Source organism: Alnus glutinosa, chromosome 7 (genome assembly GCF_958979055.1).
Source record: "Alnus glutinosa chromosome 7, dhAlnGlut1.1, whole genome shotgun sequence".
NCBI classification, from domain to species: Eukaryota; Viridiplantae; Streptophyta; class Magnoliopsida; order Fagales; family Betulaceae; genus Alnus; species Alnus glutinosa.
Window position 1 is genome coordinate 17,695,084 of NC_084892.1, and position 22,887 is coordinate 17,717,970.

The window sequence follows — 22,887 nt, forward strand, 5'->3', positions numbered from 1 at the left end:
TCTACAGCTTAGAGACGTGATATTTCCTCTAAAGCCTTGCCAAGTGTGTGATTTGATCAGCTGTGAAGTCTATCTTAGGGGTTGGCCCTAAGGTAAATGATTCCATTGAAGACCCCTTCAGGTAGGTGAACCTGGTTGGGAAGCGTTCGTGTTGGGTTACACGTTATAGAGCAAGGTACGACCACTGCATCAGGGGTATGTGAGTGTTACTACTTTGTATCTAGTTTTGTCTTCTGAATAGTGGATATCCTGGGTTTGGCTGCCCCGGAGTGGTTTTTCTCTTAATTGAGTTTCCACTTCGTCAACAAAATATCTGTCTCCTTTAAATTTCGCATTTAATATTTTGTTGCACACTGTTCATACACACTGTTAAATTTAGAAGTCCATATTATTTTTCACCTTAAATATTTTAATAACATGTTCTTATTATGGCATTTATCATAATTTGCTAGTGCTTTATATATGTTCCCTTTTTTTTTTTTTTTTTTTTTTGTTTTGTTTTATGTCATCATATGATTTAAAAAGTTCATTACATCAGAATGATTTATAACTATGTTGTCACTCAAAAGTGGGTATAAATGCTCAATATCAAAACGATGATTTCAAATGAGGGAAGCTTCTATTTTACATGCTAAGTTATATGATTATTGAAAGTTTAAAGAAGTCAAGAATAAGCATGTGTAAGGTGGAACCAAATTATGTAAAAGAATGTTTTAAGACACTTGGCCTAAGGAAAAGTAGCATAGTACTGGGCTAGGATGGAGTGCACCACACTGAAGTTGCGGTTGCATGAAGGTGTGGCCATCACTAAGGTACACCCAGAAATTAATCATTTGACATGGGTACCCCGCGGCCATGGGTGTTGCTTGATCCTCGAAGGTTTGATCGCACAATCCCATGCGTATGGGGTGTAATTGTATGAGAGGCTATAAATGACAAGTGAAAAGATAAATTTTTATTCATTCAAGAATCACGTCTTTATATCGAGTTTGATGAAAGAAGATGATTTACGAAATATTTCTAAACATATGTTTTGTTTAGTAAAACTAAGAAAAATGTTTTGAGGATAGAAAAATGGAGTTTAACTCAAGTAATTACTTTTTGTTATATGCTTAAGTCTCACCTTCAAATTTTTAATGTTACTTTATTTCAAAAAGCTCCAACCTCAACCGTTTTAACTCGATTGAGAATATTACTTACTGAGCCTCCCTTTACTTTCTCCCCCTTTTCAGGTTTTGAGGCAAATGGGTAGGTGGCTGGAATGCTTAGGCTTTTGGGGGTCATCATATCATCCACTATGTTACTTTATTGCATTTATATTTTGTCAAACTATGTTTTATGTTAGTAAGTGCATTGGGCACAGACAAAACAAAAATAAATCACATAACTTGTTAAGTCCTGTTGTTATGTACTCTTTATGTTAAGAACTTATGCTTTAGTAAAAATATTATTTTCTCATGGCATGCATGGTAGTAGTTTACAAGTGCTCTGGCATCCTAATATGTAACCTTGCACCTTTGAAGTTTTAAGGCTAACGGACTAGGTCTTTTGGGTCTAGGCGTTACAACGATAACCATCAAACTAAAAGCCTAAAGGGAGTGATCATGGCCCCATTGAATTTTCTTGGGTTGGCGACTACAGGCTCCTTGTTGCCGAAGAACGCTCGCCACAAGCAGACAATGTTGCTAAGAAGAGCAAGAACTCAATTAATACTTACGAAGCAAGCTAGTCTGAAACTGAGTGATCTCTTTGTGTTTTTAGAGAAGATGCCCGATGGCTTGGAAAGGATGAGATACACCAATGCCTGGACAAGAACAAACATGGCAACTTTCATCAGTGTTGGTGTAATACCTCGAAAATATATACATATATAAATGTATTTATTGAAATAGTAATGATAATTTACAAATTGAAATTCTTAGTTTTATTCACATAGAAACAATTTCCAATAAAGTGCTTACAATACTAAAGATTTGGAGACACTATGTTTATGGAAAAAGATGTGAGATTTACATGGATCACAAGAGCTTGAAGCATTTCTTTACTTAGAAGGTACTAAACATGAGGCAGATGAGATGGTTGGAGTTGATTAAGGATTATGACTGTTTAATCCTTTATCATTCAGGAAAAACTAATGTGGTAATAGATTGGAGAATTGGGAGCATTGAAGATTTCTCAGCCGCAACTGGTCATGGAATTTGAGAAGTTGAGGAAGGAGGAAGACCAGCATTTTTGGTCGATTTGTATTAGGAGTTGCGTCCATAAGAAGCCTAACCCATGTTACTTGGATTAAGCTTCGACGTGGACAAGAATAAAATTGAGAAGCTGATACTTATCACTTCTCAGTTGGGTAGCTAGTTGGCTATGTTTATCATTTTGTTTCATTGTTGTTGGATAGGCTATGTTTGCCATTCTATTTCCTTGTTGTTGGATAGGTTTAGCATTCTGTTAAGAGTAGTGTTTCACAGCAAATGGGCTATTCATGCCCGGTAGGAGTAGTCATCTATTTAAGGAAGGGAATAGCCAAGGGAATAGTATCAAAGATAGAAACAAACAATTGGTGTGTACGATGCTTTCCTACCTCAAGTGGAAAACTTATCAATCACATTCGTCATTTCATTTATACTTTCATTCACAACCCATCTATATATCTGATTGTAGCTTATCAATTGGTATCAAAGCAATGTCAACCCAAAAGGATTGTATTGAGAAGCTGGAGTCCGAAGTGCACGAGATCCACGAGTCTATGCAGAAACTTGAATGATCATTGAAGGTGAGCCTTGAATGATCATTGAAGGAGAGCCTTGAACGATCATTGAAGGAAAGCATTGCCCAGTCGGTGAAGGAGGCTTTTGATACTTTTGCAAAAAATCAAGGGGAGTCACAAAGGATGCTATCTCTTTTTCATAGTTTAGTCACAATCATGACCACTGGGAAGATGGGCATTATTTTTTACCTATAAATATCGAATTTCCACAATTCCTAGGAAAGGATCCTATTATATGGTTGGATCGAGTTACTCAATTTTTCAAGTACCAAGCAATGGGGGAGGTGTAGAAAGTCACGCTTGCAGCATTTTATTTGGAAGGTGAGGCAAACCAATGGTGGCAATGGGTAAAGAAAATTCAAGGCTAACGGACTAGGCTCTTTTGGGTCTGGGTGTTACAGTTGGTATTAGAGTCCAAGGTTTAGGATTCTGTAGACTCTTAGGAACTGGAGCATTTAGATAGGATTAGGAAGGGTTTGGGTTTAGTATTCTGGCCAATTAGAGTCCGCATTGTACAGTAGATTAGTGTCCTCAATCTAACATATTCCAAAAATTAATGTAGATGGCACTCGCAGGTGGTGCCCTTTGCGTTGGTGTGCTTGAGCACAATTTCGTGGATTATCTCACCAATACTGCAAAACAATGACAGGAATATTTTTTTCTTTTTTTTTTTTTTAAAGAAGAAGAAAATTAAAACAAACAAAAGATAATGCAAAGAAAAGAAAAACAAGATACTAACAAAACAAACAAAAAAGAAATTTCAATTTTTTTTTTGGTCAATAAAGCAAAAACAAATAAAAAGAAAAAGAAACAAAATTTGCAAGAAAAAAGAAAAGGAAAAAAAAGAGAGAAAAGAGAAGATTTTGCTAGTTTACGGCGCTATCCAAGGGGCAATATCAAGGCAAATTCTAGCTAGGAAGGTCTTGGGACTTAAGTGGTCCTTGTGAACCCCCTCACTTTCCTGGGAACTAAACTAGATTGCACCTTGGAGAATTTTGTTTAACCTACTTGAAATTTCATTTATCTATCTTGTTGTTTTTATTTTTAATTTTTCTTTTCTCTATCTTACTTGTCTTGTGGTTAAATATATTTTTTTGGAATTTTCTGTATGTTTGGTTGGAGATCCTTGAATTTAGAATTGTTACCCTTAGATCCCAACCTAGAAAGGGTTTTTAGGAGAAAGCGTAGAGCTCTTATTGAGCGGAGAACGACTTCTGAGATGGGAGATAACGTGAATGTGGAGCAGCCTAGGGGAGAGAACGAGCAGCCAAGAGCGGAAAATGTGGATTATACTAGATCACTTAGGGATTTATTCACACCTGTTGCGACAAACTCTGCTTCATGTATAGTATTGCCACCTACCAATGCCAGCCACTTTGATCTAAAATCTCATGTCATCCAACTCTTACCCTCATTCCATGGCTTAGACCTTGAAAATCCTTACAGCCATGTGTAAAAGTTCAAAGATATTTGTGCCACTTTCAAATTTAAAAACTTTTCTGAGGAGTCTGTGCACCTAAGACATTTTCCCTTCTCACTTCACGATAGAGCCAAGGCATGGTTGGATTCAAACATGCCTGGGTCTATCACATCTTGGGAAAAATTGCTAAACAAGTTTTACAATAAATTTTTCCCAATGTCCAAAGTGAACGAATGCAGGAAGGAAATAAGTTCTTTTACTCAGGAGAAGGATGAGAAATTTTCTGAGAGTTGGGAAAGGTTTAAAGATATGTTGATCAAGTGCCCTCCACATGGATATGAGAAGTGGAGACTCGTGCAGTTCTTCTACCAAGGATTGACTCAATCCAACTGTAGTATGATCGAGTCAATGAATGGAGGCGCATTTCTAAGTTTGACGGGAAAGGAAGCATACCAGACCTTAGATCAGTTGTCCGACAATTCCCAGCAGTGGGATTTTTCAAGCTGTCGGGATAAACATGCTCACATCGAAAAGAAGGGAGGCATCTATGAGGTGAAGGAAGATATTGAGCTAAAGATGAAGATAGATGCCTTCACTAAAAAGGTCGATGCTCTCGTTATAGGAAAATCCATCAATGCTGCAAACCCATTCCACATTGATTGTTGTTCCATCTGTGCTAGTCCCATGCACTTAGCACAGACTTGTCCTTCTTTGCCAACTTTTGTCAAGTCATCAATGGAACAAGTAAACGCTTTCAATGACTTTAGGAAGCAATCCAATGGACCATTCTCTGAGACTTACAATCCTAGGTGGCGAAACCACCCAAATTTTTCGTGGAAGCAAAACCCACCAATGAATCAAGGGGGGGGGGGTGCTCATCAAGCCCATAATCAATACCCCCTTGGATTTCATCAACCGATTTATCATCAGGGTCATCAAGCCCTGCCAGCACCAGCATACCAAGCACCTACTCAAGCCCCAGCCTGTTCTTCACAGTCCACGTTAGAAGACACTCTCAAGGTCGTCATGCTGCCTACAGGCCAATCCATCAATGACGTGAAGAATGCTACCATGGTGAACACCCAGGCAATTGCCAAAATGGAGACCCAGATTGGGCAGATTGCTAGTCACCTGGGTGAGAGAGAGAGAAAGGAAAGATCCCTAGCTAGCCCATGCCCAACCCGAAGTTGCAGTTCCATGGGGGAAGTTCATCAAATGCTATGCAAGGGCAGGAGTATGTGCAAGCCACTGTCACACTTAGGTTTGGGAGACAAGTGGACAACCAAGTGGTTCTTCTTGAAGAGAACCCTGTTGCACAAAAAGAGCAAGGAAGTGGCAGCACAGAGGAGAGAGATGCGGAGCCATCTACAACCACTGTTGAGATTCCCCAAGGTCATTTGAACCTAAGGCGCCCTACCCTGACAGATTGCTTACGCCTAAGAAAGGAGGGAAGTTTGAGGACATTCTGGAGGTATTCAAACAAGTACAGATTAACATCCCGTTTTTGGATGCCATCCAGTAGGTGCTGTCTTATGCCAAGTTCTTGAAGGACTTGATTATTGTTAAGAGAAGAACCAATGTCCCGAAGAAGGTATGTTTGACCGAGCATGTCAGTTCGATCTTCAATGCAAGCTGCCCATCAAGTACAAGGGCCCTAGATGTCCGACCATCTCTTGCATGCTAGGAGTTAGCCAAATAGAAGGCTCTGCTTGATCTTGGAGTAAGTGTCAATCTCTTACCTTATTTAGTTTACTTGCAATTGGGGTTGGGAGAATTAAAGCCTATCTCTTTGACGCTTCAATTGGCTGATAGGTCAGTGAAGGTACCACTGGGAATCATCGAGGATGTCTTGATTAAGGTTGATAAATTCTATTTCCTCGTGGATTTTATAGTGCTAGACATAGAACCGCTTCAGAATGTAGGGATTCTAAAAATAAATATTGACTTCTAATTTAACCAAGTGTGTGTGTTTGTGTGCAACCAACTATGTTAAATGCGGAATTTAAATAAGACAAGATATTTGTTACGATGTGGAAACTCTGTGAAGAGAAAACCACTTCGGGGCAGCCAAACCTAGGAACTCCACTATCCAAAAACAAAGCTAGTTACAAGACACTCGTACTCACATACCCTTATACAGTAGTCATACCTTTAACTCCGACACGAAGCCTATCGTGAACGCTTGAAGGGGTTTTTGATGGATTCCTTTACCTTAGGGCCGACCCCTAAGATAGACTTCACACGAACTGTTGAGCACACACCGGCAACGGTTTGAAAGCTAGCTGATCTTCAATTCTCCCTAAACACCCTCTCAAAGCTAAGAGAATTCAACACCGAATTTTGTACAATTTACAAGCCTAGGGCCTTCTATTTATAGGCTTACAGGAACCTAAAACTGCTGAGATTCAGGCTCTGGCTGTCGAGCGTCGGGACGAAAGTTAGCCACGTCCAGACAAACTTCAGCGATATCCTTTTAGAAACAATGCAATTCTATCCTTATCAGGTCCACGTTCGGATGGCTTGGCTGAGCTTCCGGACTGTCTTCGCTATAACTCCTTCCTGCGTTCGAATGGAACACTGGAATATTCTGAAATGCTGGACAGTGTTCGGATGGCTTGCAGAGACTTCCTAACAGTGTCGACTTCTGAAATCCAACTCAATGTTGAATACTGATTGACCTAGCATCCAGACGGTGTTGCTCTGTCGTCCGGACGTCTTCAACATAATCTGCTGGACACTGCGGGGCGTCTGGACGCCTTCAAAGGCTGGTTCAGACGGTTGCACAAGAATCGGTTGATTTGGCTTGGATTTTGCGAGGACTCTTCATGGACATCTTCTAAAAGCTTGTGATCAGTCACATGCTTTGATTTGAACACTATCTAAAAACATGAAGATTCTGAATTGAAAACCGACCATCCTGTTAATTCGCAACCATTACATAAAATACTAACAAACTCCCCCTTTGGCCATTCTGGGACAAAAACACTTGACCGGTTTGGAAATACATTCCCGTTCTAAAAACTAAAATAAACCAAAAAATACTCCCCCTTTTTGTCACACAATGACAAAGGGAAAACATAGTATTAATTAAATGACCATAACAAAACCAAAAGAAGAGAAAAGAACAAGGTTAGGTCTTTAACAAGAAATCAGCACATACATGTATCTAAACCTGAGAAAAAAGTCAGATAGCTCGTCAAAAATACGCAAACATATAGAAAATAGTTACGTAATCAATGAGCATAAATTTCCTGCAGACAGAACTTTTTCAAAAGTAAACTTAACTCATGCAATGCGTGTGTGTAGTAAACTTAACTCATGCAATGCGTGTGTGTGTGTGTGTGAAGGTTTTCTCAATAAGGTATGACGTTCACTGATATGACTTAAATCACCTGTATTTTCCAAAGAAGAGAGAAAATCAATATTAGATTAGTCAAAAGTCAAACCTTATTTTTACTAGGGCCTAGCCACCCTCATCTAATACACTCCCCCTAAGCTGCAACACTTTTCTTTTACTTCGTCCTTTAGTGACTGTCTATTTTCGCAATGATTTGGTCATCGACTGTTTCTTTAGGGACAATTTCAAGAATAAATTTATAGCACATAAGTAGTGGATATTTTTATATATCCATATTTATTCAGTTTTGAATGCTTTTGATCACTTGGTGCTGCAACCTAGAAAGAATGCTAGAATTTATGGGTTCTAGGTTCAACTAGCGAGTTGGTCAATTTGACCATCTTAGCAAAACAAATCTCTCTCATTTAGAATTTCTAGAAGCTAAAAGATAGAGGAGAGAAAAAAATACCTTGGATAGTGCACATTTTTCATCGCATAAGAAAAACAACTATCTAGTAAAGATGCAGTAGGAAAATTCAGCACATATCAGATTTAGAAACTTAACCATATGAATGTATATTTTATCACAGCACAGAGAACTGTCAAAACAGAAACCTTGCATCACATTAAAATTATACATGAGATAATTGAAAACGTTTTAGCAGAAACCTTGCATCACATTAAAATTATGCAACCCACAGAAGATACTAAGAAGAACAGAAGAGTCTTATTTGAGCAAGAAGCAAGGACATGTCTAGGACATGTGACAAATAACAATGGCTTTTCTAAGAGATTCAAACTTACTTTCATCAAGAGGTTTGGTGAGTATATCAGCCAATTGATTTTCTGTGGGAATAAACATAACAGCTACTTCCCTAGACTCGACAAGGTCACAGATGAAATGATGCCGGATGTCAATGTGCTTGGTCCGAGAATGCTGAATTGGACTTTTGGAAATATTTATAGCACTGGTATTGTCACAATGAATGACCATAGTATCTTAAGTGAAGCCAGAATCACAGAGTAATTTCTTCATCCACAGTAACTGGGTACAACAACTTCCAGCAGCAATATACTCAGCCTCTGCAGTGGAAAGAGAAATTCAGGCTTGTTTCCGACTCATCCAAGCTACCAAATTTGTACCAACATAAAAACAACCACCAAAGGTGCTTTTCCTATCATTAGCATTTCCAGCCCAATCTGCATCAGAGTATCCTGCAAGCATAAGATTTGTTTCTCTAGAAAAATAGATACCATAATTAATAGTGGCATTTACGTACCTGATGATGCGCTTGACAGCAGTAAGATGAGATTCCTTAGGATTAGCTTGGAATCGAGCACAAACTTCGACACTGAAGGCAAAATCTGGTCGGCTTGCAGTAAGATAGAGAAGACTGCCAATCATACTTCTGTAAAGAGTAGGATCTACTTGCTTGCTTGTCAGATCAGCACTAATCTTGACATTTGTGCTCATGGGAGTACGAGCATTGCTTTTCCCTTCCAGACGAAAACGTTTCACCAAATCTTTTGCATATTTAGCATGAGAAATAAATATCCCTTCAGAGGTTTGTTTGACTTGCATCCCTAGAAAATAGGTCATCTCACCTATCATACTCATCTCAAATTCTTGTTTCATTTCTTCAGCAAACTCATGAGCTTGAGAATCTAAGGTTGCTCCGAAGATGATATCATCTACAAAGATTTGTTCAATGAGTTTGTGATTTCCTTGATTTCTAATGAAAAGAGTCCGATCTGCTTGTCCTCTTGTGAACCATTTTTCCAGAAGGTAAGTGGTTAATCTCTCATACCACGCCCGTGGAGCTTGTTTGAGACCATACAAGGCTTTCTTCAGCTTGATGACATGTTGAGGATAGTAAGGATCCAGAAAACCTTTTGGTTGCTCCACATAAACTTCTTCTTGAAGAATTCCATTCAGAAAGGAACTCTTGACATCCATCTGATAAAGCTTGAAACCTAGATGACAAGATATAGAGAGCAGAATTCTGATAGATTCAAGGTAGGCAACTGGAGCAAAGGTTTCGTCAAAATCTACCGCTTCAATCTAAGTGTACCCTTGAGCAACAAGCCGAGCTTTATTTCGGATCACCGTGCCATGTTCGTTTGATTTGTTATTGAAAATCCACTTTGTGCAAATGATATTTTGATCAGATGGTCTGGGAACCAGAGTTCAGACATCATTACGAGTGAACTGATGCAACTCATCATGCATAGCAGTAACCCAGCTGTCATCTTGCAAGGCTTCTTCCACTTTCTTTGGAGCAAATTGAGCTAGATAGCAATTGTAAGTTACTTGATTAGCAAGTTCCTTAGAGGAGTTGATTATTCTGCTTCTCAACCGTCTACCTTCATTGAGATTCTCAAGAAGCTGCCTGAAAGGATGTTGAGCTTGACCCAAGAGGCGGGTTAAATCAAAGGATTTATCGGCTCTGGATCTTGATCTAATATAGGATCAGTTTCCTCAGTAGGCATAGCTTCAGTTGAGTCAAGAAGAACATTTGCTGCTATAGGAGAGACAAGAGGAATCGATGCAGGCTCCACTTTTGAGGAGTGAGTCTCGCTTGCATTATCTGTGGGAGAAGGTGGTACCTCTAGGGTGCTTTAGGTGGAGGACACCTAGGTCTGATATGACTGCTAACTACACATTGGTGACACATGGGAGTTTTAGGAGCCTGGCACTTTTTCTTCCTCTGAACTTGCTGATGTGGGCATTTAGGTCTGATGTGCCCTAGCTCGCCACATTGATGGCATGTAGGAGGCTTTCTTCTGATAGGAAGCTTGGCCGGAGGCTGAGGGATGATTGGTACTTCCCCTTCCATAACAGTTTTTCCTTTATCCACGATTGAGGGTGAAGACTTGGGAATAATCGTCTTCACAAAAATAGTTTGGGAGGTAGAAGGAATATCAGAAGTAGAAGGAGGAGCATACCCGGGTCAGGTCTTGTCGGTTGGGCACTTTTGAATAGAAAGCATGTGAATAAGCTTCTCGTTTGAGACTCTCTCCATTTGCAACTGTGTTTCTAGAAGCCTCTCTTCTAAATCATTGATCTTTATTAGCATAGAGGTCTTCTCAATCTTGAGGCTGTTTAGCTGTAGTACCTGCTGCTTGTATTTCTCCCTTAGCTTTAGGAATTCTACATATTGAAGTTGATAGGCTGACTGCATATCTTCTTCTTCACTATGCTCAAAGTAGTAGGACTGAGAATCCTCATTTTCTTCCTTTTCAGACTCATCGCTGAGAGTTGCATTAAAGGCTTTCCCTTTTTGTTTCTTCAGATTTGTACATTAAGTTCTGATGTGCCTGAAGCCTAAACATTCGAAGCATTAGGGACCCCTCGGATCTTTCTTCTCTGCTTCTTCTGACTTAGCTGTGTGGGGAGCCTTTCTTAGTCTGTTAGAGAACTTCTTCTTTAATTTATTATTCTTCATTACCCGTTCGATGTTCTTAGTTAACATTGCCACTGCAACTTCATCAATATCAGAGTCTTCGTCAGAAAAGACTTTGGATTTCTTCTTGGATGCCTTAGATGCCTTGAGGGCAATAGTCTTTGCCTTTCTGACTGGAGGTAAAGAGTATTCATATGTTTAAAGAGATCTTACCAGCTTTTCAATCTTCATCTCCTTCAGATTTTTGCTTTCTTTGATAGTTTTCACCTTAATCCTGAACACTCAGGCAAAGATCTTAGTATTTTTCGGATAAGTTTTACATCCAAGATTTGTTTCCCAAGACTCACCATCGAGTTTCTTAGGTCGCTAATCTTGGAGTAGAACTCTCCGAAGGTCTGTTCTTCTAGCATCTTAATTTCTTCAAATTTAGAAATCAACATTTGAAGCTTGGCAGATTTTACCAGTTTTGTGCCTTCATATATTGTTTCTAGAATTTGCCATGCATCTTTAGCAACTTCACAATTTGAAATTCTTGCGAATTCAGATGGTGAAAGTGCTTGAAATAGTGCATGGAGGGCTTTATCATTGGAGAGTCGTGCGCTTGTTTGAGCAACAGTAATTTCGTCTGTGTCTTCTAGTTTAATCCAACCAGTTTCAACAATTTTCCAGACGTCAATTGATTTTAAAAAGAAGCGCATGCGGGTTTTCCAATAGCCATAGTTTGTCCCATCAAAGGGCGGAACTGAATTAAGATTTTGAGACATTTAAAAAATAAACAAAATAGAAGTCAAGAGATTACACTCAAGAAATAAATCTAAAATAGAGAGTACCAAGCTCTGATACAAAATGAAAATAAATATTATTGACTTCTAACTTAATCAAGTGTGTGTGTTTGAGTGCAACCAAATATCTTAAAAGCGGAATTTAAATAATACATGATATTTGTTACGAAGTGGAAACTCTGTGAAGAGAAAAACCACTCCGAGGCAGCCAAACCCAGGAACTCCACTATCCAAAAAGAAAGCTAGTTACAAGACACTCGTACTCACATACCCTTATACAGTAGTCATACCTTTAACTCTGACACGAAGCCTATCGTGAACGCTTCCCAGCCAGATCTTCCACCAAAAGGGGTTTTTGATGGATTCCTTTACCTTAGGGCCGACCCCTAAGATAGACTTCACACGAACTGTTGAACACACACCGGCAACGGCTTGAGAGCTAGCTGATCCTCGATTCTCCCTAAACACCCTCTCAAAGCTAAGAGAATTCAACATCGAATTCTATACAATTTACAGGCCTAGGGCCCTCTATTTATAGGCTCACATGAAACCTAAAACTGCTGAGATTCAGGCTCTGGCTGTCAAGCGTCCAAACGGAAGTTAGCCACGTCCGAACGGACTTTAGTGATATCCTTTCAGAAATAGTACAATTCTATCATTATTAGGTCCACGTCCGGAGGGCTTGGCCGAGCGTCCGGACGATCTTCGCTATAACTCTCAGTCTGAAATGCTGGACAGTGTTCGGACGTGTTACCACGTCTTCCGGATGACTTACAGAGACTCTCTAACAGTGTCGACTTGTGAAATCCAACTCAGTGTTGAATACTGATTGACCTAGCATCCAGATGGTGTTGCTCTGTCGTTAGGACGTCTTCAACTTAATCTGCTAGACACTGCGGGGCGTCAGGATGCCTTCAAAGGCTCGTTCAGACAATTGCACAGGAACTGATTTATTTGGCTTGGATTTTGCAAGGACTCTTCATGGACATCTTCTAGAAGCTTGTGATTAGTCACATGCTTTGATTTGAACACTGTCTGAAAACATGAAGATTCTGAATTGAAAACCAACCATCATGTTAATTCGCAACCATTACATAAAGTGTTTTTGGTTATCAAGAATATAGCCAATATAAAATACTAATAGATTCAAATATCGGTAATTCTAGGGCGACCATTCTTAGCGACGGCTAACGCCGTAATCAATTATAGAACGGGGGTCATGAAGATCTCTTTTGGTAATATGACAGTGGAGCTGAACATCTTCAATATCAGCAAACAAACATTAAAGAATACTGAGATTGGAAGTGCATGCTTGATTGAGGAGATCATTGAAGATACTTTTGATGAAGCAAGCATTGAGGACCCCTTAGAGGAATGCTTTGCTCAATTTGGAGAAGATTTGGACTTCGACAAGCTACTTGAGCAAGCAAATGCCATGTTAGAATTTGCTCCTCTGGAGAACAGCAAGGAAGAAGACGTAGCAGTTTCTGAGCCCTCAAGAAGGAACATAAGCCCTTACCTAACAGTCTTAAGTATAAGTTCCTAGGTCCAGCAGAATCTTTGCTAGTGATTATAGCCTCAAACTTAGTTGATACTCAAGAAGAGAAATTATTGGATGTTTTAAGAGAGCACAAGGAGGCTATTGGCTGGACCATTAAAGATATCCAAGGAATCAGCCATTCGGCGGTTATGCACAAGATACACTTGGAAGAGGATGCCAAACCATCGAGGGAGCCATAAAGAAGGCTCAACCTAGCTATGCAAGAAGTTGTAAGGGCTGAAGTTATCAAGTTATTGGATGCAGGCATCATATATCCAACTTCTGATAGCAAATGGGTGAGCCCAATTCACGTTGTGCCAAAGCGGGCTGGATTGATGGTAGTGGAGAACAAGGACGGGGAGTTGGTACCAACTTGTTTTCAATCAGGATGGAAAGTTTGTATTGACTACCGTAAGTTGAATGTTGCCACCAGGAAGGATCATTTTCCCCTTCCTTTTATTGATCAAATGGTGGAACGCTTGGAGGGGCATGCTTATTATTGTTTTTTGGACAGTTATTCTGGATACAACCAGGTCCCTGTGGACCATGAAGATCAGGAGAAGACGACTTTCACTTGCTCTTTTGGCACGTTCGCCTATCGTCGCATGGATGAGTTCTCCTTCTACGGTTCATCTTTTGAGAAATGTCTGCACCGCCTCACATTGGTCTTAGTACGGTGCAAAGAGAAGAAACTGGTGCTAAATTTGGAGAAATGTCATTTTATGGTAAAGCAAGAGATTGTGCTTGACCATGTCATTTCTCATTGTGGGATTGAGGTTGACAAAGCAAAGATAGATTGGATCTCCAACCTCCCACCTCCACATATGGTCAAAAAGGTTCGTTCTTTCCTGGGCCATGCAGGATTCTATAGGCGATTTATCCAGGATTTCAGTAGAATCGCCAGGCCTTTGTGCAAATTATTGGTAAAGGAGACCCCATTTATATTTGATGAGGATTGCAAGAAGGCATTTGGGGCTCTAAAAAAGATTCTGACGTCCACACCCATCATTAAGCCACCCAGCTGGGGTGAACCATTTGAGATCATGTGCGATGCTTCAGACTAGGTAGTTGGAGCTGTTTTGGGGCAGCATATCGATAAACTCCCCCATGTCATCTACTATGCGAGTAGGACTCTGAACGATGCCCAACTCAATTACTCTACCATTGAGAAGGAGTTGTTGGCAGTCTTTTTTCTTTGGATAAGTTTCCATCATATTTGCTAGGATCCAAAGTCATTATCTACTCGGATCACGTGGCATTGAAGTATCTTTTCTCCATAAAAGATGCTAAATCTCGCCTCATCCGATGGATCTTACTGCTGCAAGAGTTTGATATAGAGATTCAGGATAAGAAGGGTTCCGAAAATGTGGTGGCCGATCATCTGTCTAGATTGATTGTGGAATTCACTGAGGGAACCACCCCCATCTCTAAGACCTTCCCTGATGAGCAATTGATGCACATGAGCTCACACTCCTTCACCGTGGTTCTTAGTGATAATAAAATATTGACTTCTAATTTAACCAAGTGTGTGTGTAACAAAATATCTTAAATAAGAATTTAAAAAAGACAAGATATTTGTTAAGAAGTGGAAACTCTATGAAGAGAAAAAATACTCCGGGGCAGCCAAACCTAGGAACTCCACTATCCAAAAACAAAGCTAGTTGCAAGACAGTCGTACTCACATACCCTTATGCAGTAGTACCATTAACTCTGACACAAAGCCTATCGTGAACGCTTCCCAACCAGATCTCCTATCTGAAGGGGTTTTTGATGGATTCCATTACCTTAGGGCCGACACCTAAGATAGACTTCACACGAACTGTTGAGCACGCACCGACAATAGCTTGAGAGCTAGCGGATCTTTGATCCTCCCTAAACACCCTTTCAAAGCTAAGAGAATTCAATACCGAATTTTGTACCAATTTACATGCCTAGAGCCCCCTATTTATAGGCTTAAAGAAACCTTAAATCTACTAAAAAATAGACTCTGGCTGTCAAGCATCTGGATGGAAGTTAGCCACGTCTGAACGGTTTTCTACGATATCCTTTCAGAAACAGCACAATTCTATCTTTATCAGGTCCACGTCCAGACGGGTTAACTGAGCATCCAGACGATCTTCGCTATAACTCCTTGTAGCGTTCGAACGGAACACTTGAATATTCTGAAATGATGGATAGCGTCCAGACGGCTTGTAGAGACTTCCCAATCAGTGTCGACTTCTGAAATCCAACTTCGTGTTGAACAATGATTGACCTAGCGTCCGGACGATGTTGCTCTGATGTCCGGATGTCTTCATCCTTATCTGTAAGACATTGCGGGGCATCTGGACGCCTTCAAAGGCCCATCCGGATGGTTGCACAGGAACCGACTATTCTGACTTGGAAATTGCATGGAATCTTCATGGACATCTTCTTAGAAACTTGTGACCATACACATGGCATGGAATGAGACACTATCCGTATTACTTGAAGACTCTGAATAGAACCGATAATCCTGTTAAAAAGTAACCCTTACATAAAGTGTTTTTGTCAACCAGAATGTTCCCAATATAAAATACTAACAAACTCCCCATTTGGCTATTCTGGGACAAAAAAAAAAAAAAAAAAACACTTGATCGGTTTAGAAATACATTCCCTGTATAAAACAAAAAATACTCCCTCTTTTTGTCTCAAAAGGACAAAGGGTAAACAGAGTATAAGAGAAAACCATAATTACTAAAATTAAAAAAAAAAAACAAGAATAATAGTAAAGTGTCTCATCAAAAGCTCAAATCAACATAAGAGAAAACCAAAGCCTCAAGATATCACATTTCCTGAATTTGAGCCACTTCGGCTTCTTGCTTTTGAAGCCGGGAAACCATAGACTGAAAAATTTCAGTCACTTGAGTCTTCTAGCCCGAAACTAATCATCCACAGAAAGAAATCCACTAGACAAGTGGTCTGCAAGATGATAAAGAAGATTCACCACTGAATCTCTAGCTGGTGTAGATCTAGAGGAAAAGGTTATGGAAGACTCTGTATGAGCAGGGGGAATAAGCTCATCTAAAAGTTGAGATCTCTAGAACATATAATTGCAACACTAGTCTGTTTTCCAAAGAGCCCTCTGTCTGACAATATGCTGGAAGCCGCTGGACAACATATTCTTGAAAATATTTAAACAGAGATCTATCCAAAAATAACACCACAACGAAATATTAGATCCTGTTAGTTTTAAAAAGAATGTGGTATTATGATGGCTATCAATTGGATGCATAAAGAAATACAAAAGTAGATATAGCAATCCAAAAGACACAGATTAGTAATATCCATCCAGCATAAAGACTGAAAAAGATATTCATGCACAATCTATAAAATCATAATCAATTAAAGATTCCAATATTCTAAAAAGAACCAAAGCTTAAGAGAATAAGGAAAGTCAAAGGGAATACCTGGGAATGAGAAAAGATGTGCAGAGAATGCCAAAATCTCGGGATCAGTCCGAGAGAAAACACACACAACACAATATGATAGAACAGGCAAAAAGTAGTGTGTGTAATTGGCAGAGAAAGCAAAAAGCTCGCATTCGGACGTGATACATACTCGTCCAGACGGCATGCTATCAAATAAGAGATAGACAGAGCCGAGCGCGTCCGGACGTAAGAACATGTCCGTCCAGACGCTTCACACTAGAAGATGAAAAACAGAGGGAAATATGCAGAAATTTGTTTTTCCTAACGTTAGCTTCAGAACACACATGTATAAATAACTGATAAAACAGTCAAATAGCATTTCAAAAATATACCAAGATATAATTGAGAGTTAAGAGTCAATAAGCAGAAAAATTTACCTGCAGATAGAATTTTTTCAATAGTAAACTTAACTCATGCAATGCGTGTGTGTGTGAAAGCTTTCTCAATAAGGTATGAAGTTCACTGATATGACTTAAAGCAACCGGATTTTCTAAATAAGAGAGAAAATCAATGTTAGATTAGTCAAAAGTCAAACCTTATTTTACTAGGGCCTAGCCACCCTCATCTGATACACTCCTCCTAAGCTGCAACACTTTTCTTTTACTTCATCTTTTAGTGACTGTCTATTTCAGCAATGATTTGGTCATTGACTGTTTCTATAGGGACAAGTTCAAGAACAGATTTATAGCACAAAAGCAGTGGATCTTTTTTATTTATCCATTTTTATTCAGTTTTGAATGCTTTTTATCACTTGGTGCTGCAACCTAGAAAGAATGCCAGAATTTATGGGTTCTAGGTTCAACTAGCGAGTTGGTCAATTTCACCATCTTAGCAAAAAAATCTCTCTCATTAGAATTTCAGAGAGAAAAAATGTACCTTTGGGGAGCTTTGGATAGTGCACAATTTTTCATTGCATGAGAAAATCAACTATCTAGTATTAAGATGCACAGGAAAATTTCGCAGATATCAGACATAAACTCTCAATCATATATAAGCATACTCAATTAATGCGCAATGAACTGAGATATCAGACAAAAACACATACAATATCTGAAAAGCAACTCTCAAGAAAATAAAAATTCTGCATCTTCTCCCCCAATTTTTTATGTTTTATTTTTTATTTTTTGTTGAAAACAATAAAATAGAAAAATAACAAAAACATGCTTACATAGAGAAAAAGACAGTTTAGTCCAAGCATGTAAGATAAGAGCAAACTTGGCCTCAGGGAGAGAGGTTTGACTATATCAAGATAGTAAAGCAGTGACATGCTTTCTATCTCATCCCTAGAATGTACCTGCAGAAAATTCTCAAAGCAACCAAGAGAAAATCTACGGATAGAAAAGGTAGTTCCTCAAACAGAATGCAAGGCAAAAATAGGATATATAAGATATGGCAATCAATGCAATGCAAACATACCTGGTATGCACAAGGATTTAGGAACCAAAATCTTAGGCATGGTGAGAGTGCACCCATACTAGGTGAGTCCACTCCCCCTCAAGGTGTGAATGTGTTAGTTTGTGATTGGCCTCATTCTGTTTGGACAAAATCACTTGTACGTAAAGATGCTATTTTTACAAGGGATTCTGCTATTCAGAAGTGTTTCAGAAGATTCTGCACTGCTTGCAAGTTAGAAGACATTCGGTTCCTTGTCGGCTGTTTGGATGATCATGCCATCCCGTCTGGACGCTTATCTGTCCACTATTCCATCCGTTTGGATGACATGCCATACCGTCCCGACGCCCAGACAGACCTAGCATCATTCGTCCAAACGACGTGGACTTCTGTCCGGACCCTCTACTGTATCGAGAAGCTTCTGTTCCAGCTAATATCCGTCTGGATGTCTCAGTAGCCCGTTCGGACGCCTCTCAGTATTCGACCAAGCTTCAGATTCTTTCCAAGTTCATTTATGGGAAGATTGATGCAACTGTCTGGACGACGTGGATTCTCGTCCGAACGCGCTTCTCTTTAAGGCAAGAATCGCAATTCAAATTCAACAGTCCGGATGCCAGTCTGCCATCGTCCGGATGCGTGTGCATCTGATATAGAAATTGTGGATTTAACTTCAACCGTCTGGACGACTGCCTATCATGGTCCGGACACGCGCAACACAGATGTGGAAATTGTGTGTTGAAGATCAACCGTCTGGACGGCCATCCCCCTTGGTCCGGAAGCATGAAAGCCTTATATGGAAATTACTTGCATCAGACATGCGACCTCCCGGACGATAGTGTCTCACCGTCCGGACGCGGCTCTCAAACAAGAAAGATTTTTAGGCACAATCTTAGAAATTCTAGTCGCACAGTTGTCCGTCCGGACGGCTCAGGTTCACTGTCTGGACGACGTCCGTACATATTACTGCAGTCGCCCATTAGAACCCTCAACCTATAAATAGAGGCCCCTGGGCATTGAGAACTGCAAGAATTCGGTATTGAATTACTTCAGAGCTTAGAGAGTTATTTTGTGAAGTTGTCGGAGCTGACTTGTTCTCTCTCAAGCCATTGCAAGTGTGCTGTTGCTGCGCTACAATTGAAGTCTATCTTAGGGGACAGCCCTAAGGTAAAGGATTCCATTGAAGACCCCTTCAGGTAGAAGACCTGGTTGGGAAGCGTTCGTGTTGGGTTACACGTTAGAGAGCAAGGTACGACCACTGCATCGGGTGTATGTGAGTGTTACTATCTTGTATCTAGCTTTGTCTTTTGAATAGTGGATATCCTAGGTTTGGCTACCCCGGAATGGTTTTTCTCATCTTGAGTTTCCACTTCGTTAACAAAAATCTCTGTGTCATTTATTTTCCGCATTGTTATTTTTGTTAACACATTGTGCACACACTTGCCTTTTACTTCTAGAAGTCAATTTTATTTTTCAATTGGTATCAGAGCTTGGTACACTCTGAGAAGATTAATTTCTTGAGTGTTATTCTTTTTTACTTCTATTTATTATAATGTCTCAAAATCTTAATTCTGTTCCTGCCTTTGATGGTACGAACTATGGCTATTGGAAGGCACGTATGCGTTTCTTTCTGAAATCTATTGATTGTTGGTGTATTGTTGAAACTGGTTGGATCAAACCAGAAGATGCAACACTCGAACTAGTCCCTCAGAAAAATGCACGTGTTTCAAATGATAAAGCCCTCCATGCTCTGTGCCAAGCACTTTCTCCATTAGGATTCGCAAAAATTTCAAATTGCGAATCAGCCAAAGAAGCATGGCAAATTTTGGAAACAACATATGAAGGCACGAAACTAGTAAAATCTACCAAACTTCAAATGTTGATTTCAAAATTTGAAGAAATTAAGATGTTGGAAGATGAGACGTTTGGAAAGTTTTACTCCAAGATGAGTGACATGAGAAACTCCATGGTGAGTCTAGGGAAGCCTATCTCGGATGTAAAACTCATCCGAAAAATTCTGAGATCTTTGCCTGAGCGTTTCAGGATCAAGGTGACCACCATTGAAGAAATCAAGGATCTAGAAGAAATAAAGATTGAAGAGTTGGTGGGATCTCTTCAAACATATAAGCTGTCTCTGCCCCGGGTCAAGAAGTTGAAAACCATTTCCTTGAAAGCTTCCAAGAAGAAGGTAGAAGCTTCATCTGAAGAAGACTCTAAGGAGGATGAAAAAGCTGTGGCTATGTTAGCCAAGAATTTCAGAAGACTTATGAGAGATGATCGGTTCAAAAAGAAGTTTTCTGAAAAAGTGAAGAAAGCACCCAGAGAAGTTAAACCGGAGGAAGAAGAAAAGAAGGATCCCAGAGGGCCCAGATGCTTTGAATGCTTAGGTTTTGGGCATATCCGAGCCGATTGTGGGAATCTGAAGAAGGGAAAAGGGAAGGCTTACAATGTGACTCTCAGTGATGAGTCAGAAGAATAAGCTCCAGAGTCTGAAAAATTTCTGGCCTTTGTAGCCCCACACGTTGAGGAAGAAGACTCTTATTATTCAGAGCATAGTGATAATGGGGAAGAGCTCAATGAGGCTTACAAGACACTCTATATAGAGTATGAGAAGCTAAGGGAAGGTCATAAGCAGCACCTCTATGATCTGAACAGTCTGCAAACTGAGAAGAGTTCATTGCTGCTCAGAATACAAGAGCTCGAGGAAAAGCTACTAGAGACACAGCTCCAGCTAGAAAGAGTCACTGATGAGAAGCTGACTCGTATGCTGTCTATCCAGAAGAGCCCAACCGACAAGACTAGTCTCGGGTATGTAGCTCCCGCTTCTGATGCTCCCTCTACTTTAAAGACTGTATTTGTAAAACCTCCAGTCTTAGAGCATCCTCCCACTGTTGAAGATAAAGGAAAGGACAAGGTCAACGATGATGTTCCAGGCACTCAGAAGCCTCATTCCATCAGAAGACCTCCCATATGCCATCACTACAGTCTAAGTGGGCATGTTCGTCCTCACTGCTCCCTCCTAAAAGCTCATAAAGCTAAGGCCAAGAAAGAAGTGCCCCGACAGGCTGATCATGGCACTAGACCTGCGGTCCAGACTCCATGGTATTAAGCCCCATACCATCAAGCACCAAGCTATCAAGCTCCTTGGTCTCATGGACCACGATACCAGGCATCCCAGCATCAGCTGCCTCAGCAACGATTTGTACCTGCCAATCACAGTGGTAACTCCAAGAACAAATCCAAGCAATTTAGGAGGCCTCAGAAGGTGAAAGAAGAGCAGTACCTCAGTGAGCCACCTATCTGGATGCAGAGTATGATGGAGTGGATGATGCAGTCCTACCAGCAACCACCTACAGGAAGGCAGACTTGGGTTTAGAAGGACAGTCACCCCATGAGGGGGAATAGACACACCTAGCAGGTTCGGGTGTTCATGCCTAGGATTTGGTTCCTAATCCTACGGCATCAGGTTTGATTGCTTATCTTGCTTGTTATATTTTGTTTGCAATCTAGGAAGCAGTTGTGTTTTGCCCCCTATTTCTCTTGAGAGAATTTTGCAGGTACTTTTTAGTGAAGACAGAAAAAGCAGGTCGAACGACTGTTTTTCTGTATTGGCATCATCAGGTTTGATCTTGCCTTGAATATGATGTTTTTCCATATTGCATTTTTTTAAATAATATATATATATATATATATATATATATATATATATATATATATATATATATATATATATATATATATATATATATATATATATATGTATATGTATATAAAAAAAAAAGAAAAAATTGGGGAGAATTTGCAGGATTTTTTTCTCTCTTGGCATAACAGATAATTGCATGTCTTTTCTCCTAATATCTCAATTCTTTGGGTATTAATTTACTTTGCTTAGATATAATTGAGAGTCTCTGACTATAATTTGCCAAGTGTTTTCCTGTATATGCTAAAGTAGGATAGCTTCTTTTCTCATGCGATGAGAAATGTGCACTATCCACGACTCCCCTAAAAGGTACATATTTCCTTCTTTGACTTTGTGTTTCTAGAAATTTTGGATAAGAGAAGAGGTCATTGTTAAGATGGCCAAATTGACCACATGCTAGTTGAACCTAGAACCTAAAAACTTTGGCGTTCCCTCTAGATTGCAGCATCATAAGAATCAAGCAGTAAATCATATGAATTCTGTGCTTTAATTATTCACTGCTTATGTGATGCATTTGCTTTATGCCTTGCCCTCTACGTGCAAGTAAAACATTTACTTTGTTCTTCATGGTACAAGTAAAACAATTAGGTGCTGCATCTCAGGGGGAGTGTATCAGATGAGGGTGGCTAGGCCCTAGTAAGCTATAAGGTTTGACTTTTGACTAATCTTGCATTGATTTTCTCTCTTGTCTAGAAAATCTAGTTGCTCTTTGTCATATCTATGATAGTCACACCTTGCGGGTTAAGTCTTCACACACACACGCATTGCATGAGTTGAGTTGTCTATTTGAAATTTTCTATGTCCAGGAAAAATATTTGTGCTGATCTCAACTCTCTTTTATATCTCTGCTTATCTTTGAGATGCTCTCTGATTGTGTTATCAGTGGATTATACATCCGTGTTCTGAAACTGACTTGAGAAAAATTGATTTCTGTAAATTTTCCTCAGTTTTTTTTTTTTTTTCAGTGTGAAGCGTCCGGACGGTCTCTCTTGGCGTCTGGACGAGTGGATTTTCGTTGTGTAGACGGGATCTGGTTACGTCCAGACGCGTGTGGCAACCAACGGCCGGACGGTATGGACAAATCTTCCGGACGCGCGCG